This window comes from Giraffa tippelskirchi, chromosome 8 (genome assembly GCF_054371585.1).
Source record: "Giraffa tippelskirchi isolate mGirTip1 chromosome 8, T2T-mGirTip1v1.2.pri, whole genome shotgun sequence".
Classification (NCBI taxonomy): domain Eukaryota; kingdom Metazoa; phylum Chordata; class Mammalia; order Artiodactyla; family Giraffidae; genus Giraffa; species Giraffa tippelskirchi.
In genome coordinates, this window is record NC_137282.1 from 149929989 (window position 1) to 149950760 (window position 20772).

The 20772-nt window shown below is 38.0% G+C and overlaps 1 protein-coding gene across 44 annotated transcripts in view; it reads right to left on the reverse strand.

The window, feature by feature from the left end:
* CDKAL1 (CDKAL1 threonylcarbamoyladenosine tRNA methylthiotransferase) overlaps positions 1-20772 on the reverse strand; it is a 918695-nt gene that overhangs the window by 416470 nt on the left and 481453 nt on the right. The window lies entirely within an intron of this gene.

A 20772-nucleotide genomic window follows, 5' to 3' on the forward strand; every position in this document is an offset into this window, starting at 1 on the left:
CCAGTCTTCATCCCCAGTGATGCTGATTTCATTGGTGTGGTGGGACCTATGCCAAGTGTGGGACTTAAATGCTCTTGAGTTTTTCAGTGAGCAGCCAAAGCTGAGAGTCACTACCCCAGACAATCTCTAAGGTCTCCTCCAACTTTGTTCCTCTATTTCAGTTCCCCACTGTCTTTCAGCTGCTGTCATCCTGGGTTGTGAATTCGACCAGACATTCCCATTCTTAATCCCCATATTATGTCTGTGGCTTTGCCTTATTTCCTGACCTCTTCCTTTCCTTAAAAATGGACTCCACGCAGGAATTCCTCTGGGGCACATTGAGGCTTTGACTGCAGAGAACAGGCTGCTGTTATATATTTAGTTCCCTATGTGGTGAGAGCTTTTGAAAAAACAAGTGGAAAGCTAATTTAGTAAACCTGAATCTTTATTTTGTTATCAATGTATAAAACGTCAGAAGTTTAATTAAAAGCACTTGACATTATCAGTGTTCAATCACAACCTCACTTTTATGTCATATGTTTTTGGCTGGTGTCCCTAAAATGATGATAATCATTCAAGGTCATTGCAAAGAAGGAAAAACAAGTCCCTGGAATTTAAACAATGGATCCCCACATTTAAAAATTGGTGGAAAAAAAAATTAGTGATGTGAAGTATGTTTGGTGATCAAAAACACCCCAAAACACTCAGGAAAACAGACTCTTCAGAATATCATCTGTTTTTCCTTTATATGGTATGTTTACTACTTCTGTGTTCTTTGAGAAACAACTCTACTGTGAGGATGGTAGGAAAAATAAAGAAAAAGAAAACTGCTCTAACTTTATAGATTTTTTTGACCTCTTATTTTCTAGTAAGATCTACAAGAAAATGGAAATGACCATGAACGCTGCTGTAGTCTTAAATCCCCTTCTCGCCCTCCTGTAAGAGCAAATTCAAGGAGAGGGAATGTGTTCTTTAGTTTCTCCAGTCTTCCCAGTTGGGCGGGGTCAGGATAGGCATTTCTTGGAGAACACTGAGACAGCAGACTTCTACGAGTGGAAGTCAGAAAACAGATAAGTGAATCTGTTCACTTGACGTAATGGTGCTCAAAGAAAATAACCAGGCCATCGTGGAAATGTACCACTGATTTTAAAGCACAGTAGGTATCAGTGGGAAACTTTCACCAGCCTTACGATTCCTAAAATAGTGGAAAGAAGGAGCAACAATCAGCCTCTGGGTTTCATGGTAGGGGTGGTGGAGGAGCAGGGGCACCATTTACCCTGGCAGGTCCTCAACTAGGCAACAAATGCTGGAAGAACATGCAGAGGGAATTCTGCATAAATTCAGTGGTATCTGATAAAATAAAATATAAGGAGCCCTATCTCCTTATATCAGGCTCACCTTACTTTCTAAAGAGAACATTTGTTTGCAAGGAAAGGTCATTCTTTGAAAACAAAGGCATGGCTGGCACATAAGAAAGGAAGGAGACTTGGCTATTTGGTGGTGATGGGCGCTGCTGAATGAAAAGTCATCACAAGCAGTGGGAAAAGAAACAGCCTTTCAACGTAAAACAAATCCCTGCAAAGAGAACAAAGTCAAAGGGGAACTAAGCTCTACACACCACCACCAACGGTTCCTCCTTCCAGGCTCCTTTGTACAGTAACCTCTGGGTGTTCGAAAGTAGTGCATGAGAACGAGAGTCGCTATAAATATCGACTCAACATCACTTATCATCACTCTGCCCTTGCAACGAACCACAAAAGAGAGTTAACTTTACCTCTTATCTGAACTGCTGTAGAAATGTTTTCTTTCCTGGACTACCTGAGGCCAATTTTCACCCTCTAAATCAAGAACTGGCAAAATAGACTCTGCGGGCCAAATAATGACTGGCTGCTAGTTTTGTACAGTCTGCAGTGTGCTTTTACATTTATGAACGGCTGTTAAAAAAAAAATCCAGACAACAAAAATAGTGGTGACCTGTGAACATTATATGAAATTCAGATTTCCATAAAGTTTTATTAGCACACAGCCACACTCATTCATTCACATATTGTGTGTGGCTGCTTTTGCGGACCAAGGCGGCCTGGGATGGCTCCAACAGAAACCCTATGGCCCGTAAAGCCAAAAATACTGTCTGGCCTTTGACAGAAAGAGTCTGCCAAGCCCTGTTCAAAATCATTGGTGTGCAGTCCTCACTGCACGCTAGAATTGCTGGGGGATTTAAAGAATACTGATGTCTGGGTGCCACTGTTAGAGACTCTGGTGACTCAGATAGTAAAGGGTCTGCCTGCAATGCAGGAGACCTGGGTTGGGTCCCTGAGTTGGGAAGATCCCCTGGAGGAGGGCATGGCAACCCATTCCAGGATTCTTGCCTGGAGAACCCCATGGACAGAGGAGCTTGGCGGGCTGCAGTCTATGGGGTTGCAAAGGAGTCGGACATGACTGAGCGACTAAGCACACACAGCTGATTTAATTGATCTGGGGTGCAGCTTGGGATTTGGGATTTCCAATCTTTGCAGGTGAGGCTAACGTGAAGCCAAAGTTGAGAACCACTGCTTAACCCAACTCTGTCCAGAGGCTGAAGTGAATTTTCTAAGACATGATCATCTGTCCCTCTCCTCTTTCAGAACCTGCAAGGGTTCTGAGAATCAAGTTTCAAGTATTACATCGGGGCTTCATCCCACTTTCCCCACTAACACCAAAGACAATGTCCCGTTCCTGGTAGACCCTGCCTTTTCCTGAGTCCATATCTTGCTAACGCTATGTCCTTTGCCTGGAATGCTTTCCCCACCACCTCCACATATTATATCCATTTGAAAAGCCCAGTGCAAATTCGTGCTGGATCCCCGCCCCTTCCTTGCAAAACAGAAAGAACCTTTTAAACCATGGGCTCCACAGATCTCTCACCACCCTCCCTGTGTGTCACTGCCTCCTTGGGGCAGAAGCCATGTCCTGGTCATCACTTCTGTCCACAACGTTTTATTAAAGAAAGTGACTTGCATGTGGGATCTGCCCAACAAATGCTGCCACACCCATAACCCCACATCATTTTGGTTTAATTTTCACTGATTCTTTGAAATTGAGCCTCAAACGACTAACCCAGGTCACCTTTTCCTCCAGGCTCTTGATTCATGAATACAACACTCAACTTGAGTAACCTTGGCTTCCACATATTCCTTTGTCCTTCATTTTCCCTAGGACTCCTGCTCCCCCATTTCATATTGATCCAATCACTTGCCCGCTGGGTAAGTGATTTGGGTACTATCTCTGAACTAAAGCCACTTCAGCATTCCTTGGTCATTCCTCAGATCTTCCTCAAGAGTTTTTCTGTCTTCACTCTCTTCCTCTGTATCTAAAATACCCTCTCTAAGCTTTAAAATTGAGTTACTAAACCCCTATGTGCATAGCAGCATTATTTACAACAGCCAAGACAGGGAAGAAACCTAAATGCCCACTGACAGATAAATGGATAAAGAAGATGTGGTGCATATATACGATGGAATACTGCTCAGCCATAAAAAAGAATGAAATGATGCCATTTGCAGCAACATGGATGAGCCTAGAGATTATCATACTAAGTGAAGTAAGTCAGAAAGAGAAAGACAAATACCCTGTCACTTATATGTGGAATCTAAAATATGACACAAATGAACTTATCTACAAAGCAGACTCACAGATCTAGAGAACAGACTTGTGGTTGCCAAGGGGGATGGGGGTTGGGGGAGGGATGGAGTGGGAGTTTGAGATTAGCAGATGCATACTATTATATATAGAATGGATAAACAAGGTCCTAACTGTATAGTGCAGGGAAATATATTCAATGTCTTGTGATAAATCATAACGGAAAAGAGTATGAAAAAGAACGTATATGTACAACTGAATCACTTTGCTGTACAGCAGAAATTAATACAACATTGTAAATCAACTATACTCCAATAAAATAAATTAAAAAAAAAACCTCAGCTATTAATAGAATCGATTATTCATTCAATTGATGCATTGACTGTGTACCCAGGGGGTCATACTAATCACTGTTGAGCTGGAAAGCAAGTCAGATGAGGTCACTGGACTCAACAGAACTTACAAACTAGCAGGGAGAAATAATCACATTTAACCACAACCGGGAACACAGACAGCAAGTACTTAAATGTTTGCTAAATGAATCGCAAAAATTCTGGCTATTGACATTTTGGCATTAACACTGTTTATTAAGTGACTGTGCTAACGAATGACCTGTTTATGGTTTGTATACAGATTACTAAGTCAATGCAAATTAATTTTATGCTTGATAGTTATTTTTGTAACCATAAAATGCTGCTTCAAGATGATAATCATAAAAACTCCAGAATTTGAAACTTATTTCCACAGGACTTTGCTTTTGAGTCAAGTTATATGTACACACGATTTTTTGTTAGCATGTGTACACTCTCATAAAGCCTGCTCCTCTCTCTGACAAGTTATATACAGGATAGGGGAAGGACAGCACCAGTATCTTTTGCCAGGTAGAAAAAATACTAGGAAAGGACAAAATCAACAGCTATAAGTCATGCATTACCCACAAGGGCTTCCCTACTGGCTCAGATGGTAAAGTCTGTCTGCAATGTGAGAGACTCGGGTTCGATCCCTGGGTTGGGAAGATCCCATGGGGAAGGAAATGGCAACCACTCCAATATTCTTACCTGGAGAATCCCATGCATGGAGGGGCCTGGCGGGCTACAGTCCATGGGGTTGCAAAGAGTGAGGCACGACTGAGTTACTAACATTTAAAATAAACAGGTAAATAAAATAACCAATAACAGTTCAGAATAGAGCCAGATAACTGACTTGCTATCCATATATTCAGTACTAGCTCTTACAACATACACCAAACACTTGCTGAGCAAGAATAAATATTACCTCCCCACGGAGGTTCTCCATCCCCCCACCCCATCCCTTTGATTACTCTTTATCTAAGCAGTTTGGCAAAGGAAAGAAACTGGGCTTAATCTAATTCCTGTAAAATTTGCTTTCACACAATTTGAGAATTTCTAGACCAATTCATATATATAAATATTACCAATACAAGAAGAGGTTTCACTGTTACTTTTAAAATTTTAAAAATCCCTTTAACACATGACAGCTGTTCTTACCATGGTATTTTAGAATGACCAGTTAACAGTGCTAAAACCCTCTGGAAGTCTGGCTCATCATCACAACCCAGTGAACAGTGTTGGGCATCAAATCCACTGCCATCTATGCACTTCACAGTCTTTCTTTTTGTCTCCAAAGTTTGACTATGCTATGACCTGCTTGAAATTAGGGAGAGGGCAGGGACAAGTGGTTTTATTTAACTTTTTCCGACTTGCTTAATAACAACATCTGATGTCTGTAAACCATTTTAGTAAGGACAAATCATATAACTGAAAAAGGTAAACATAGGAAGTCGTATCAGAGATGTAACTATGAGAGGATCCTATTTTGCAAGTGGATAAAAATAAATGCAGGTTGGCTTTTTCTAATTAGTGCCGTGGAGTCCTATGTCTTTCTGTATTGTCATTAAATACTTTCCTTCCTGTCCTTTACAGAGAGATAGTAACATGCTTTTACTGTATCTACCATTTGGTGAGTTTGGAGCCCAACATAGTGAAATGCACAGGGTTGTACAGTCTGGATCTGCACAAACTCTATTAAGGCTCAGAGTCTCATTGTGGCTTCCAGAAGCTAACCCACCTCTCACCCAAGGGGAAAAACGATGACAAGAGTATGAAGGAAACTAAATTTCTCTGACCCACAAATAAGCTGCTCTACAGTTCTAAAAACCGATCAAAACCAATGTATCTCCTTCATGACCCCAAAGAACCCCTGGTATCACTCCATTCAAAGAGAAGCTCGAAAACTGTTCTGCACCAGTTATTGCTGCATCTCGAGAAAAGCCCACAACTCATTTTTTTTTTTACAACTCGTTTTTATTATGATTCCACGACTGCGACCTGGAAGGTCAGACATGACAATGTAGTTTTGATAACTCTTCTGCTTTCTACATCTAATTCAGCACATACTGTTAAAAAAATCACTTTTATCAGCAACGCGACCATCACCCATCTCTCTCTCTGCCCCATCGCATCAATAATAAGAGTCTAAAATTCATTTCAGGGGCGGCTGGGCTTTTTGACCTATTTTCTCCTCCAGTCCTATGTCAAAAATAGACTTATTTTTGTTCTATGTATTAAACATACACGTTTTATTTTTTTTATCTTTGGCCTTTATGACAGAGGACTCTTTTATTTGATAACCAGAAGACAATTTAATATATAGCTCGATCTTCTCCATTCTCTTGTCCTCGTCACTTCAGAAATCAGTCGATTCTTTTTCACATTGCAGAACAAGGTTACTAGGCATCCAGCCAGTGGATGAAAATTTCTGAGTTGGCTCTAAGACAAATAATATTTTCAGCCACTGTCAAGAAAGATGCAAGTGGAGGTGGGTTGGTGGTTGAGGCCTGGGAAGTTGGACAAAGGGCAAGATAGGAGGAACATAAAGTGGCTGCGGTTTGCCCTGTGCCCATTCCAACACTTCAGACAACTCCAGCTAAATGTAATTCATGTAACATAATAGCTTTTGGAGAAATTAACCCATGTTCACACAAGTAGGAAAAACTATTGCCCAGAGAGGGTAGGTTTCTGTACCAAACGACAGGCCTGACCAAGTAAGTAATGAGAAGACAGGCATGCTTCTACTAAGTCCAGGATTACAAACTTCCTTGGAGGTTGTACAACTGTTGTCACATCAGCCAGGCTCCGGGTACTTAGGGAGTCATCCCCTGAGGCATATCCTCGGGGCTCAGGGTAGGACTCCCTCCTCAGCCTCAGTGGCTCTCACACTCTCACACCCTCATCAATCTCTCATCTCTCACCTATCTTTCTGTCTCCAAAGAGGAAGAGCTAAGTGAGAAGACCCTGATAGCTACTTATTGTGAATACTGTGTGCTTTCTGCTTTTTCACTGGGAGATGATCCTAAGGTGAAAAAAAAGAAAAAGAAAAGGCCTATAGGTGAACATACATGCACGTTTACAATGCAAAATCACAAGAGTGTCTGAGAAAAAGCTGCATAAACTACCTGACTATGATGATTTTAAGAGTTAGGCTTAAAGTAAGTTTAATAAATGTCAAAGTCCAAACACTATTTTTTGACATTTATATAGTGCTTTATATATTTTCAAAGTGCTCATAACTATACAATGATAAGCATTTATCCATTTACTCAAAGATTTACTGAATGTTCCATGCATTTTTATCAGCAATTGGGCTTCCCTGGTGGCTCAGCTGGTAAAGAATCCGCCTGCAATGTGGGAGACCTGGGTTTGATCCCTGGGTTGGGAAGATCCCCTGGAGAAGGGAACAGCTACCCACTCCAGTATTCTGGCCTGGAGAATTCCACGGACTGTATAGTCCATGGGGTCACAAAGAGTCAGACACGACTAAGCAACTTTCAACCTCCGTCTCGTCACCCAGTGACTGGATAAACTGGTTTCCTCTATTACCAACAGCAAATGACCATAAGCTTCATTATTTTTTTTTTAAATTTCAGAGCAATGTTGTAAGTTCTTTATGAATCTATTAGTTGTACAGAGAGCTATACATTCTTTATAACTCTTTTTCTCCTTTAACACCGCTGGCCTCATCTTTGGCTTTTATGTGCATCTCGACAAGTTCTTAGGTTGGAGAGTTTGCAGTGATGGGGTAATCTCTTTTGTGTGTGTGTTGTTTGCTTTTAGCAACTCTCTTAGTCCTAATCTCCCCATCATTTGCTTTTCTTTTGAGTTGTTTTCCAAAATCATTTATACCTTCATCTAATCTGAAAGAGTCAACCTCAACTCAGTTCCCAGTTGCCCTTTCCCATTTCTGCTTCCTCAGCAGTATTTACTCTATTTATCATCATATTGCTAAGTAACATGTCTTTATTGCTATTCTTACTTTTTAGTCTTAAATACTATGTATTGATTTTTCACTATAGGACATGAGCTTTCACACCTTTCCCTCCCCCTATTTACTTGTATGTTTCCTACCTCCACTTCCTGATATGATGACATCATACACATGCTATTCAGCATCTGGCTGTGTAACAACTATGATTACATTTCCTTTCATGTATATTTTCTTTTCCTGGAGTTAAAGTCATTTTTCTCACTTACTTAATCTTCTATGCACTTGCTAATTCAATCCCCAATTCCATTCCACTTATCTAAGTCTTTGTTCAAGAAATTCATTCACATGAAGTAGTCTATTTTTAACCTTTTAATCTTCTTGAAGTCTTTCCCTCAGACTAAATGTTTAGTCTGGTTGTTCTCAGGCTCTTCTGATTCACGGCTCTCTCTTTAACCATGGTCTTGGAGATTCTGCTTGCCTCTCATCTGTGCTGAGTCTTCTGTTTCATTTATCTTAAATCCTTTCTCAGTATACTCCTTTGTTTTGATGATGCCCAGAAATTCTCTAAAAGCTTTCTGAAAAAGAGGTATCTTGGAACCTGATTGATACTTTGGTGAGATATTAAATTGCAGGATGGGAAGCATTTTTCTTCAGAATGGAGAAGGCATCATTTGTTTTCTGGGTGCTATTAAAAACTCTGAAGCCATTCTGATTACAGATCCTTTTAATGTGACTTGGATCGTGTCTCTTGTCTTAGAATAGGTCTAGTCTTCATACATACTGCTAGACTTGGGGTGATGGCTTTCTGTTGGCAATTCATGTCCTACAGTCATAGGAAACATTCTTGACTTATTTCATTGATAATTCCATCCTTCTCTGTTCACTTATTTTGGAATTCCTATTATTTGAATGTTAGCCTGTTCTGGATTGGTTCTTTAATTTTCCTTTCTTTCCCTAGTAAATTTGCTATCTCATTTCCTTTTGTTCTACTGTCTGGAGAGTTCCTCTACTTTATTTTCTAACTCTTCTGAATTTTTCACTTTGCTACCATGCTTTTAATGTCCAAGAACTGTTCTTGTTCTCTAAATCTTTACTTTTGGCAGTCTGATCTTGTTTCAGGAATATAATACCTTCTCTCATGTCTCTGAAAATATCAAGGATTTTTTAAAAAAAATCTTTATTCCTCCTGTATAGTCCTGTGTCTTTTTTTTTTCCCCCTTTCTCTTATCCCACTTCTCTTTGTTTACTTTGGCCCTATTCTTCACGTTAGTTAGTGACATTCCTCAGCTGTTTAGTAATCTTTGATTGCCTAAGCGTAAGGTACATGAACTGAACTGTGTCTCCCTCAAAATGCAGATGATGAAGTAAGTTGGTTGTTTGGAATCAGGCTGCACTGTTTTCATTATAAATGATGATTACATTCTGATAGAACTGCCACATCCCCTAAACCCAAAACAACAACAACAAAAAATCCAACCAATCACTTAATCTACAGATCATGTGTGTTGTTTCAGTTACATTTAAGTGCCATTTATAACCTGCTTCAGTGAATTCTTTTCCAGTTTCAGGTCATATTTTATGACTCTTAGAGCGGTCTCTTTCTCATTCTATCTCAGACCTCTATAAGCCCAGTTTCTAGAAGTGCTGCACTATCTTTGTTCTTGACTCGGTTTTCTCTGTTAGGTTTATATGAAGCGTATTCGCTAACCATATGTTCAAGTATGTTTTCCTCATGAAAGAATCTATTTTTCAAAGTTGGTGTTTTTATGAGACTTCTTCAGCAATTAAGTGGTTAGTCTACACTTAATCTTTTTATTCCATTCAGCAAGTATTCACTGTTGGTGCCTGCCATCTCTGAGGAAATGTCCAACTGTGGACAGGAAGTCAACAGAGATAGCAGTAGGCCAGTCAGGTAACACAAATCAATCTGCACACTGGTCCTTACCATAGGTGGCTTAAGGATATCTACTACTCTAAAAACATTAAAATTTTTAGGAAAATTTGCTTTTTTTTCTGGAAAGAATGCATATGTATGGATATATACACATGTATATATGTGTAGTAAATATTATATATATATTTATATATATCATCAAATTCTCAAAAAATGTTAAGACCCATTGACCTAGAATTAGAGACCTAGACTAACACTTTGACTCTTTTGACCCTAACTATAGTTTTAACTATATTTTTAAAAATAGCAGATCCAATTTCCAAAGGGATCAAGAGACTTAAATTGCTCCCCAGCACCACGTTTTTGGTCATTATGGGCACTCTGACTGCTGTGGTTACGTTATACTGGTGTGAGGTGCCAGTAGAGAGCCTCTTTCCATCTTCCAATCTGTCCCTGTATAATTCTGGCCGCTAACAGAAGATGAAATCAAATTAAACTACTTCACAGTGGTCTTTAAATTCTCTAATGGAATAGGATTTCAGGTACCTGACAAATTATCCATTTGGATAACCTTTCTAGACTTTGAAGAACACTCTGATTTTCATTTTAATAGCATCTGAATAAAGAAGGCTGCTCCCTGGGGGGTCTTGGAGCTCCTGGGCTCTCTAAGACTTAATATCAAGTTAGTTGGGAAGAGATCCGTCAATTACTGAATCTTTTCATTAACTCTGTAATGTCCCCAGTGATCTCAATCACGTTTCTGTGCTTGATTCCAAGTAGAACCAACAGTAACTGGATTCTGCCATGTAATTTACATAAAGAATTCTCCCTCCACCTTTTTATATTTGTTTGTCCTAAAATAATAAGTTAAAATGACTCAGAAAGTAGTTTGAGAGGATATCTTTTCATTTCACTGATAACAAAGTTCAAGAGGAAAGACAGTAAAGGAATAAAAGATACATGGAAAATATTTCTTATTCCAACAGTATGACTTTGACACTGAGTATATTCCAACAGAGCCAGTAAGTATCACAGTATTTCAGGAGAAATATCTCACTCATGAATTCTCACCTATGAATTCCCTCCAAATGTTAAAGATTCATGAATTTTCCTAGCTCCTCTTGACCCACACAAGTTTTTGATATGCACAATTTTTAAGAATGAAAGTGCTACATGTGCTTACTTGCTGTGTAAATATACAGGCACGTCAATGAAACAATTTTTCTGACTTTCCAATTTTAGTTTCCCCTCTCTGTCACTGCACCCTCAATTTAAAGTGTCATGTTCAGGGGTGGGGAGGGATAAGTTAGGAATTTGAGATTAACAGATATACACTACATTAAATAAAAAAACAGGTGGACAACTAGGATTTGCTGCATAGCACACATAACTATATTCAGTTTCTTGTAATAACCTACAATGGAATATAATCTGAGAAAATACATAAACATACACATTCACAAAACTAAATCACTCTGCTGTACACCTAAAACATTATAAAGCAACTATGCTTCAATTAAAAGATGGGAAAAGTATCTTGTTTAAAACAATTGTACTCTAAGGATTAAAAACTGACAGAAAAAAATCCAAAGATTTAGACAATATTAAAACTAAGAAATGAAAAATTGTTTTGATTACATCATTATGGTAGTTCAAGCTATCATAAAATTGAAAGTGTCACTTAAACCACTAAAATTTTTGAGTTTTCAAGGCCTTTTTTTTCTTTTCCCTGTCTATGATCCTGTTAAATACTTGAGATTAAACATTCTTTTGCTAAAAATAGATAAGTATTCAGTGGAGAAAACCAGACTCCACCTTAACCGCATGATCACCATCAAGGGACAGAAAGACATTGTGTGTCTCCGGATGTGATATGCTGAGAAGGACATAACATCATTTATTTACTTAAACAGGGCCAAATATGTGACATGAATCTAAACAGGAGGAAAATTCACACCCCAATTGAGGGACATTCCATAAAATAACTGGCCATTATTCTTAAAAAGTGTCAACATACCATGAAATATAAAGAAAATCTGAGAAACTATCTTGATTAAAGAGGACTAAAGAGCTGAAATGTAACATTCTGAACTGAGTTCCATATCAGAAAAATGACAGTTATGAAGGACAATGTCGGGATCCTTGACAAAATTGGAATCTGAACTGTAGATTGGAGAAAGCACTGTATCACTTTAAGCTTCCTGAATTTGATAACAATATTGTGATTAAGAAACTGTTTTTAGGAAATGCACACTAAATATTAAGGGGCAAAGCAGCATGATGTCAGTTTTGTGAGTGTGTGTTTTTTCTTCTCAGATTATATTCCATTGTAGGTTAGGGGGAAAAGCTAATGTCTAAGTGTCTGTTTCTTGAGAAAAAGCAAATGTAGGGAAATGTTAAAAACTGATAATTCTGGGTAAAGGGTATACTGTAGGTATACAACTTTTCTATCAGTTTAAAATCATTTTTAAGAAATAAAAAATTTTAGAAATCACTGCTACAATAGAAAAACAACTTTGGAAACCAACACTTTTTGGTCAAAATATTCTTAAATTATTTTGACCTGTGGGATAAATACTTATTTTACTGTTTATAAGAGTATGGAGCCAAGAGTCACTTATGTGTACGTGCATGCTCAGTTGTGTACTCTTTGTAACCCCATGGATTGCAGCCCGCCAGGCTCCTCTGTCCATGGGATATTTCAGGCAAGAATAGTGCGGTGGGTTGTCATTTTCTTCTCTAGGGGATCTTCCTGACCCAAGGATTGAAACTCCATCTCCTGCACTGGCAGGTGGATTCTTTACCATTGAGCCATCAGGGAAATCCATGGATGAGTTTATTTAATGTCTCTGAGTCTCACCTAACTCACCCCTAAAGTATGAAACAATACCTAAAAGTATTGTTGGAAGAATAACATAGGACAAAGTACATGAAAAATACAGACTATATGATTCAGGCACATATTAATATTTAAACAATGGAAGGTTCTTTTCCCTGCCAATATATCTTCCAATCTTACATACCACTTCGATAAGGGTATTTTATTATGAATAGCAAAAATAAAGATAGTCCTTAATTATGAAATAAACATGATCCTAAGAGGCAGAAGTAAGAAAAGAGTGTCATATTAAATTACCAAATATATTCTGTTAACCTAAATACACATTTAACATTAGCTCTAATATTGGAACTACACATATAAATCCCTTGGAAGGTTATAAATATGGAGTTATTAATGAACCATAGTTATTACAGAAAAAATAATATAAGATCAAAAAACAGGATAGATCTGAAGGTTCTTTATCTTTAGAAGTTACTTCGAAGAGTCTACTCAGTTCTAAAATTGTTATTAAGGTAATAAAAGTGAGTTCAAATTGAATATTACAATTTTAATAAATCAAATTCATATAAAAGGCATAAAAGAATTATGTAGATCTTTCCAACTTTTCTGAAATTTATATGAAACAAAGCACATAATCATCACTGAAAAAAAGTTAGACTAAAATATAATAAAGTCGACTTTGCAAAGGATAGAATTTATATTCTCTTTATTTAATACAAAATCACTCAGTCCTTCTCAACCTGAATATCCACAATTATTCAGCATCTGAGAGAAAACTTATAACCACATACCTTCCCACTACTTTGGTAATTCTAAATTCATAAAATAAGCAAGATAAAAATAAATGCCAAAAATGAAAGCAACAAATCTAAAAAAATCATAAGAAACAAGTGCATTTTTTTCTAAGAAAGGTTAAAAAAAAAAAGAAGACTTTCTATGAGGTCACTCTAAAGTACACATTCAGACTGCTATCACTGAACTCAAGGCTCTCAAATCATATCCGACTTTTCACTGTCCTAAAATTGGGTTATCTTAGAAAACTTGAAATACTAAGATTTTCAAGACAAACTATGGTTCTAAAGTATAGCCACCTCTAATTTTTTCTTACAATGGCTTGTATTTAACAGAAGAGTCATATGAAAGGGTTTCAGGTACCAACAAAAATCTGTGCTTTTTCTTATCTTTACCATCCTGAGCAAAACATGGCTGCATCCTGGAGTTGCAGTCTACATATGTCTAGTTCTGTGGGCTTGACTACATGAGAACTGATTTACATGATAATGGAATTAGTCCATTAATGTCACATCAGGACTTAATAAAAAGTCAGGCAGTGCTCTGTGGCAGGCAGGCAGGCAAAAGGTCAGATTCAGAGTTCAGAAAACAAGGTAGGGGCAGTGAGGATTCACTGAGGGAGGGCTGGGATTGTCTGAAGGATGATTCAGGCCGAGAGGAATCAGGAGCAATTGCCTTAAAAAACGAAAACCCCCCTATGGCAGTAAAGATGAACAGTGATCTCACTGATGCTACTACCTCTTTTCTAGTTTTGGAGGTGAGAAGCCTACAACAGGTCTCATTGGCTAAAATCAAGGTGTTGGCAATGTTCTGTTCCTTCTGGAATATCTAAGGGGGGATCTGTTCCTGGACTTTTCCAGTTTCTAGAGGCCATGCACATCCCTTAGCTCATGGTCCTGTCCTTGATCTTCAAAGCATATTACTTGATCTCTGCTTCTGATCTTACATCTCCTCTCTCTAGGTTTAACCTTCTTGCCTTCCTCTTAGAAGAATTCTTGCGATTACACCAAGCCCACCCATTTTACATGCTTTCACTTAATCACATCTTAAAAGCCCTTTTTATTCTATAAGGCAACGTATTCACATGTTTGAGGATTAGCCTGTGGACATTTCTGGGAGCCAATTATTCTCTCTACCACAGTTGGTCTTACTGCCACCATTTCAAGTCCCCACAAAAAACTAATTATTATGTTTACTATTAGTAGTTTGTATTCAAGAAAAAGCCATTTAATTAACTGATTATACAAACAAAAAATCATCAGATTTATAATAAAGTAAAAGGTGAAAGAACAGGGAGATGTAGAAACCATATTTAAGTGGATGATCTAGGAAACTAAAACACCCAAATTTTCTAAATATTGGTTTGAATGGTGGCCTTAAAACCAAATGTTAGAGAATCTGTTAGGGAGCATTTAACAGGAGGTTTACTGTGTGCTGTTTTTTGATCTGTCATGATTCCTCTGTTCTTTATTAATCCTTGAATATTCAAGGATTAAGAGGAGCTGGCAAGCCACTCAGGGGACTGAGGAATGCATGCATTTCCTTCGTTAGCTTTTCCATACGGTGAAAAGTAACTATTTACAACCCTCTTCCTTTCTGATATGGAAAGTGATTATTTACAACCCTCTCTCTTTGAGATGGATTCTAGCCTTATGTTTCCTTGATAATTTGTAAGATTTTTGATCCTTATCTTTGCTGAAAAAGCTACCTTGTAAGACAGTATATATACCCACACTATGTTGAATAAAACACCCTTGTTCCATCAGAGCTTGGGTCCCCGTGTCTTTCTTCATCTCTCTCCCCACCTCTCCTTCAGGCTAATTCTTTGGAGTGCAGAGGCCCGCCGAGCTTACTTAGTTGCCTGGGCTTTCAGGACCTCCTTGAGAGGGCGCCCTGAGCCTACGTAAGCCACGCAAACCCTTTGTCTCAGGGTTTTATCGGTTTTCTGCGTAAACCAGGGAATATCAGCCTCTTTCTTTCTTTTACTTTCTTACCGTTGACTCTGTACCACCAGGTTCTGGTCCATTAAAGGACCTCAACAAGAATCAAAGACGATTAAGAGTTTCAAGGGGACTTAGAGACCATTTAAGTTGATTCTCCATTTGTTAAGTGAATACCATCTGTATTAAAACTCATACAAGGTTGGTGATTCCCAACCACCTATATGGATGAAAATCTAGCTCATAATTCTCACTGTTAACTACAGAGTCATCATAAAAGATTCTAAGTAACCTACTAAAATCTATAAAAACAAAACTATTGTCAGGCTAAAAACTCTATCAAAAATGGAAGTAAAAAGAGATATGACATGTCCAGAAAAAAGAAACTTAAAAAACCCACTGAAGGAACCAAATGAAATTGTTTAAGAAACCCAAAATGTTCCTTCTGAAAAGATAAGTCAAATGAAAAAGATCATGAGAAAAAGGGCTTGCCTTGAGGTATGATTGGAAATTGGTTTAGAATAAAATACAATGAACAATCTAGAGTATAAAAACTCTGGAAAATACTTTTCCCTCTCCTCCCAAAGAAAAAAGTTTAATTTGAAAATCAGAAACTGTGTAAATAATGTAATTATGCTATCAAGCAAGGTAAAAATATCAGAATTCCTTCCATGAAGGCAACTTGAGATTCTCTAAAATACTGAGCTGTTAAACTTTTACATCATAGTCAGAAACAACAAAAAGTTTTAAAAACATTTAGACAAAGTGACAAAGTTCTTTCTATCTGCTTTATTTCTCCATTCTGCTTTTTTAAAGAATTCATAGGCAGCTAGATTTGGGAGAGCAGTTATATGTCACTGTTCTTAAATCAACATATGATTTAAGAACGTTTCTTATTTGACATCTATTCCAGGTGGTCACCTCGCCCTGATCTGAAGTACCTCCAGCAAAAATTCACTCCCTCAGCGAAATCCATTGGGGACAGTTTCAACAAAGCTACCTTCATCTACCCCAAGGATTGCCCTGCAGCTGTCTCAGAAACAAGCACCTACACTCTTCAGAGCTGAGGCAGGAAGTGTTATCCCTAGGGTAAAAGTACTAGAAACTGCACGTAAGTGAGTTATAAGAATTTTATGCTAACATAGATCTAAAGACATTATCTCTATCTCTGGTTCCAAGATGTAAGACAAGCAAGCAGGTGGATTTAATATTACAAGGTAATGTTTTAAACCAACATGAACATTCCAAAACTAGTCTTGTCACCTAAAAATTATTTTTTCCAAGTCATAAGCCTCTTAAAACATAGACTTCATTACAGTTTCATTATTTATTCTTCATCAAAATTTTCTTAAAAAGAAAGTCTGGAAATGATAGCTAAGAATCAAAGGACTTTTAAACTTAAGTTACCTTTTCTAGTTAGACTAAGAACCTCAGCCACAATTTTTAAAATACTAATAGAATTACTTAAGATTAATGAAGACTAATAAAGGAAGACTCAATGAAATAGAAAATATAAACATGCAAATTTGACCTTCTGAAAGAACATTTGGGGAGTTTGATTTTAATGGAAATAAAATATATTCAAGGCAACAACATATTTTCACTAAGAGGCATTCTAAAGACAGGATAAAAAGTGTTGTTTGAAAGTAACTGTTATTTTGTTTTTCTTTCAGTATGGGTTAGAGCCTATTTTTATCATTGATTTTTTTAGATAAGGAAATGGGAAACAAATTAGAGAAGAATTTGCTGTCTAAGTATTTGATAGTAGTGTTTTACTTTAATGAAGTCTAGTTACTTATGAGTTTCACAAAGTACCTACTTTAGAGTAGAAAATTGTTAATTTTTGACAAATTTAAGAAAACCAAGGAGATTTAAGGCACATGATACATCCTCTCTTTGATGGAAAGTCTCTAAAGTTTCATCATTAATACTTAATTCCCTTTATTTAAGATTCTGAATTTTATAAAGATGAAAGTCCTCCAGGCTACAGTTTGCTGTGCACTGTGTTGTATGTTGAAGTCGTAACCCCTTAACCTCAGAACACAATCTTATTTGAAAAGGGGGTTACTGCAGAGGTAAGAAGTTGAGATGAGAAGTGCAGTGGGACCCAAACCTGTTCTGACTGAAGCCCTTACAGGAAGACAGCCATAGGAAGACAAGAGACACATAGAGACACCATGTGACCATGAAGGCAGATAATTAGCTATGAGCAAAGGCAAGACAATCAGGAAACCACCCAAAGCCAGGAAGAGGCTAGGAAGGATTCTCCTGTGTGGTCCAGAGAAGCAGGGGCCTGCCTCTGGGCTTTAGCATCCAGAATTGTCAATGAATTTCTGTTGTTTTAAAATGAAATGAGCTATTAAGCCATAAAATGGAGAAACTTTAACTGCATACTACTAAGTGAAATAAGGCAATCTGAAAAGACTACAGTACTCCAGGATCCCAACCATATGACATAGTTAAAAAGGCAAAATTATGAAGACAGTAAAAATAATCAGTGGCATTGAGGGGCAGGGGAACGATGAAAAGGGAGAGCACAGAGGATTTGTATAGAAGATCAAACTATTCTATATGATACTGTAATGGTAGTTACATGTCTTTACACATTTCTCCAAACCCACAGAATGTGAAGTGAAATGAAATACAAGCCACTGACTTTGGGTGATAATGATGTAACCAACATACCACTCTGGCGTGGGATGCCAGTATCAGGGGAAGCTGCATGTGTATGTGGCAGAGTATATGGGAACTCTATGTCCTTTCTACTCAATTTTGCTTTGAATCTAAAACTGCTCTAAAATATATAAAGTCATAAAAAAAAGGTTCTGCTATGCCAGGGCTGGATGACCGAAGTCTAAAAATGTAGGGAAGATGCCAAGGGGTTATGTATAAAAGATGAAAGAACAAAATAAAAAGCATCTGAAAGCTGATTTTATGCAGAGTTCTGCTTCTGGCTAAGGCAAATCTGCTTGTATCAGACCAGTGATCTTGCCAACAACAGTTAGAAAAGGTGAGTAAAATTTATAATAGGTACTGTTTAAACATCAAAAAGCTATCCAGGCAGTGAGAACCTGAGGAACTAAGATCCTAGAGAGAAGCTCAATATTTGAATCTACCTTTCCCCTCTGGGTATCTATCAATTCGTAAGCAGTGGATGGGAGCCTGAGAAGCCAAGTAAAAGCTAAGAGGCTGAGTAACTTTGTAGAGCCTTAAGGGCTCTCATGAGCCTGTAGAGACAAAAATTAAGAATTGAAAACCTGCCATAAAGAAAAGGCCCTGGTAACCACCACAGAATTTTGGTTTGCTCGAGATTTTCACTAATTCACAAGAGTTGATTATGTGTATCTCTTCCCAATTTCATGTTCAGTGATATCACACTGGTGATTTGAAATTGGCAACAGTGAAAGTATTTACACTATGGAAATCGGCAAAAGCTACAAGTCAGAACCCGTCCCCCACTGAATGTCAGCTGTTAAATACCAACACGCCACTGTCGGCTTTCAAAAATTAAGGGCAAGCTAGAAATAACCAAATCCTCAGAAAGATTGAAAAACAGTTTCAAAAATCAATCTCAGATCAATTACAATAATTAGTCCTTATCTTAGAGTCTAACAGAAATGAAATAGAGTCCTCCCAGAGCAAGATATATTACAGTCTAGAACCCATAGCTGTTTTTTTTAATATTAATAAACAAAGGTAATCATAGAATGAAAGTGATCATATATATGGAAAGAGAAGACAAGTTATCAAAATCAAGGGAAAAGAAGACAATACAAACAAACTGACATTAGATTCAGATATTAGTGAATTCAGTATGGGCTTTAAGGATTAAACATGTTAAAAGAAAATACAGAGGAAAGTATGGGGAACTTCACCAAACACTGGAATCTATAAAAAAGAATCAAATTGTAACTCTAGAAGTAAAAATTAGATTAACTAAAGAAAGTTAGAAATTTTTTAGGTGGATGCTTTTAACTATGGTGTTGCAGAAGACTCTTGAGAGTCCCTTGGACTGCAAGGAGATCCAACCAGTCCACCCTAAAGGAGATCAGTCCTGGGTATTCATTGGAGGGATGGATGTTGAAGCTGAAACTCCAATACTTTGGCCACCTGATGCGAAGAGCTGACTCACTGGAAAAGACCCTGATGCTGGGAAGGATTGGGGGAAGGAGGAGAAGGGGACGACAGAGGATGAGATGGCTGGATGGCATCACCGACTCGATGGACATGGGTTTGGGTGGACTCCGGGAGTTGTTGATGGACAGGGAGGCCTGGCATGCTGCGGTTCATGGGGTCGCAAAGAGTTGGACACAACTGAGCGACTGAACTGAACTGAGGACAGATTAAAAACAGGTGAGTAAAGCAATGGTAAACTAAGACCAGTTCAGTTCAGTCGCTCAGTCGTGTCTTTGCCACCCCATGGACTGCAGCACGCCAGGCCTCCCTGTCCATCACCAACTCCTGGAGCCTACTCAAACTCATGTCCATTGCGTCGGTGATGCCATCCAACCATCTCATCCTCTGTCGTCCCCTTCTCCTCCCGCCTTCAATCTTTCCCAGCATCAGGGTCTTTTAAAATGAGTCAGCTCTTCCCATCAAGTGGCCAAAGTATCGGAGTTTCAGCTTCAGCATCAGTCCTTTCAATGAATATTCAGGACTGATTTCCTTTAGGATGGACTGGTTGGGTCTCCTTGCAGTTGGGACTCTCCAACACCACAATTTTAATGTAAACACAAATCACTTGGAGAAGAAGACTGGGGAGGTCTGGGGTGGGGTGGGTTGGGGCTCCAGAGCCTGCATTTCCAGCAGCCCCATGGGTGGAAAGCAGCTTTACTTCTATGGGGACCAAACTTGTCACTAGCGCTGTTCACCTCGCTCCTCGCTACCGCGAATAGCAAGTAATCAGAAAGAGGTGAAGAGAAAACATCTAGAAACACACTTTTCTGCATGTATTTCATAGTTCAAAAACTTTTTTTTATTAAAGAAGTTTAAAAAACAATGAATTAGACTATTTAAGGAAGATAGAATAGTAGTTGCCAGGAGCTGGGAATGAAGAGAGTAGATGACTACAAAAAAGTAAAAGGGAATTTGAGGGGGGCTGATGGAACTGTTCCATATTTTGATGGTAAGTGCAGTTACACTAATAAATGCATTTATCAAAATTCGAAAAACCACATTCTGAAAAGAGGTAATTTTGTTGTATGCAAATTATATGTCAATAAAAATTGTAATTTAGATATAGAAAGCAAGGAATTCATTTGATTTCTTTTTATGTTTATGAAAAATTAATGGTAGCACACACTTTGTTTTAATTATCAGAAACAAAGCAGAAAATTTTCATTGAAAAATTCTACTTCCTTCTAAGGCTTACTAATATTTTTTCATCTTGAGCCAATGAATTTAAATGAAATTGGCTACTGTGT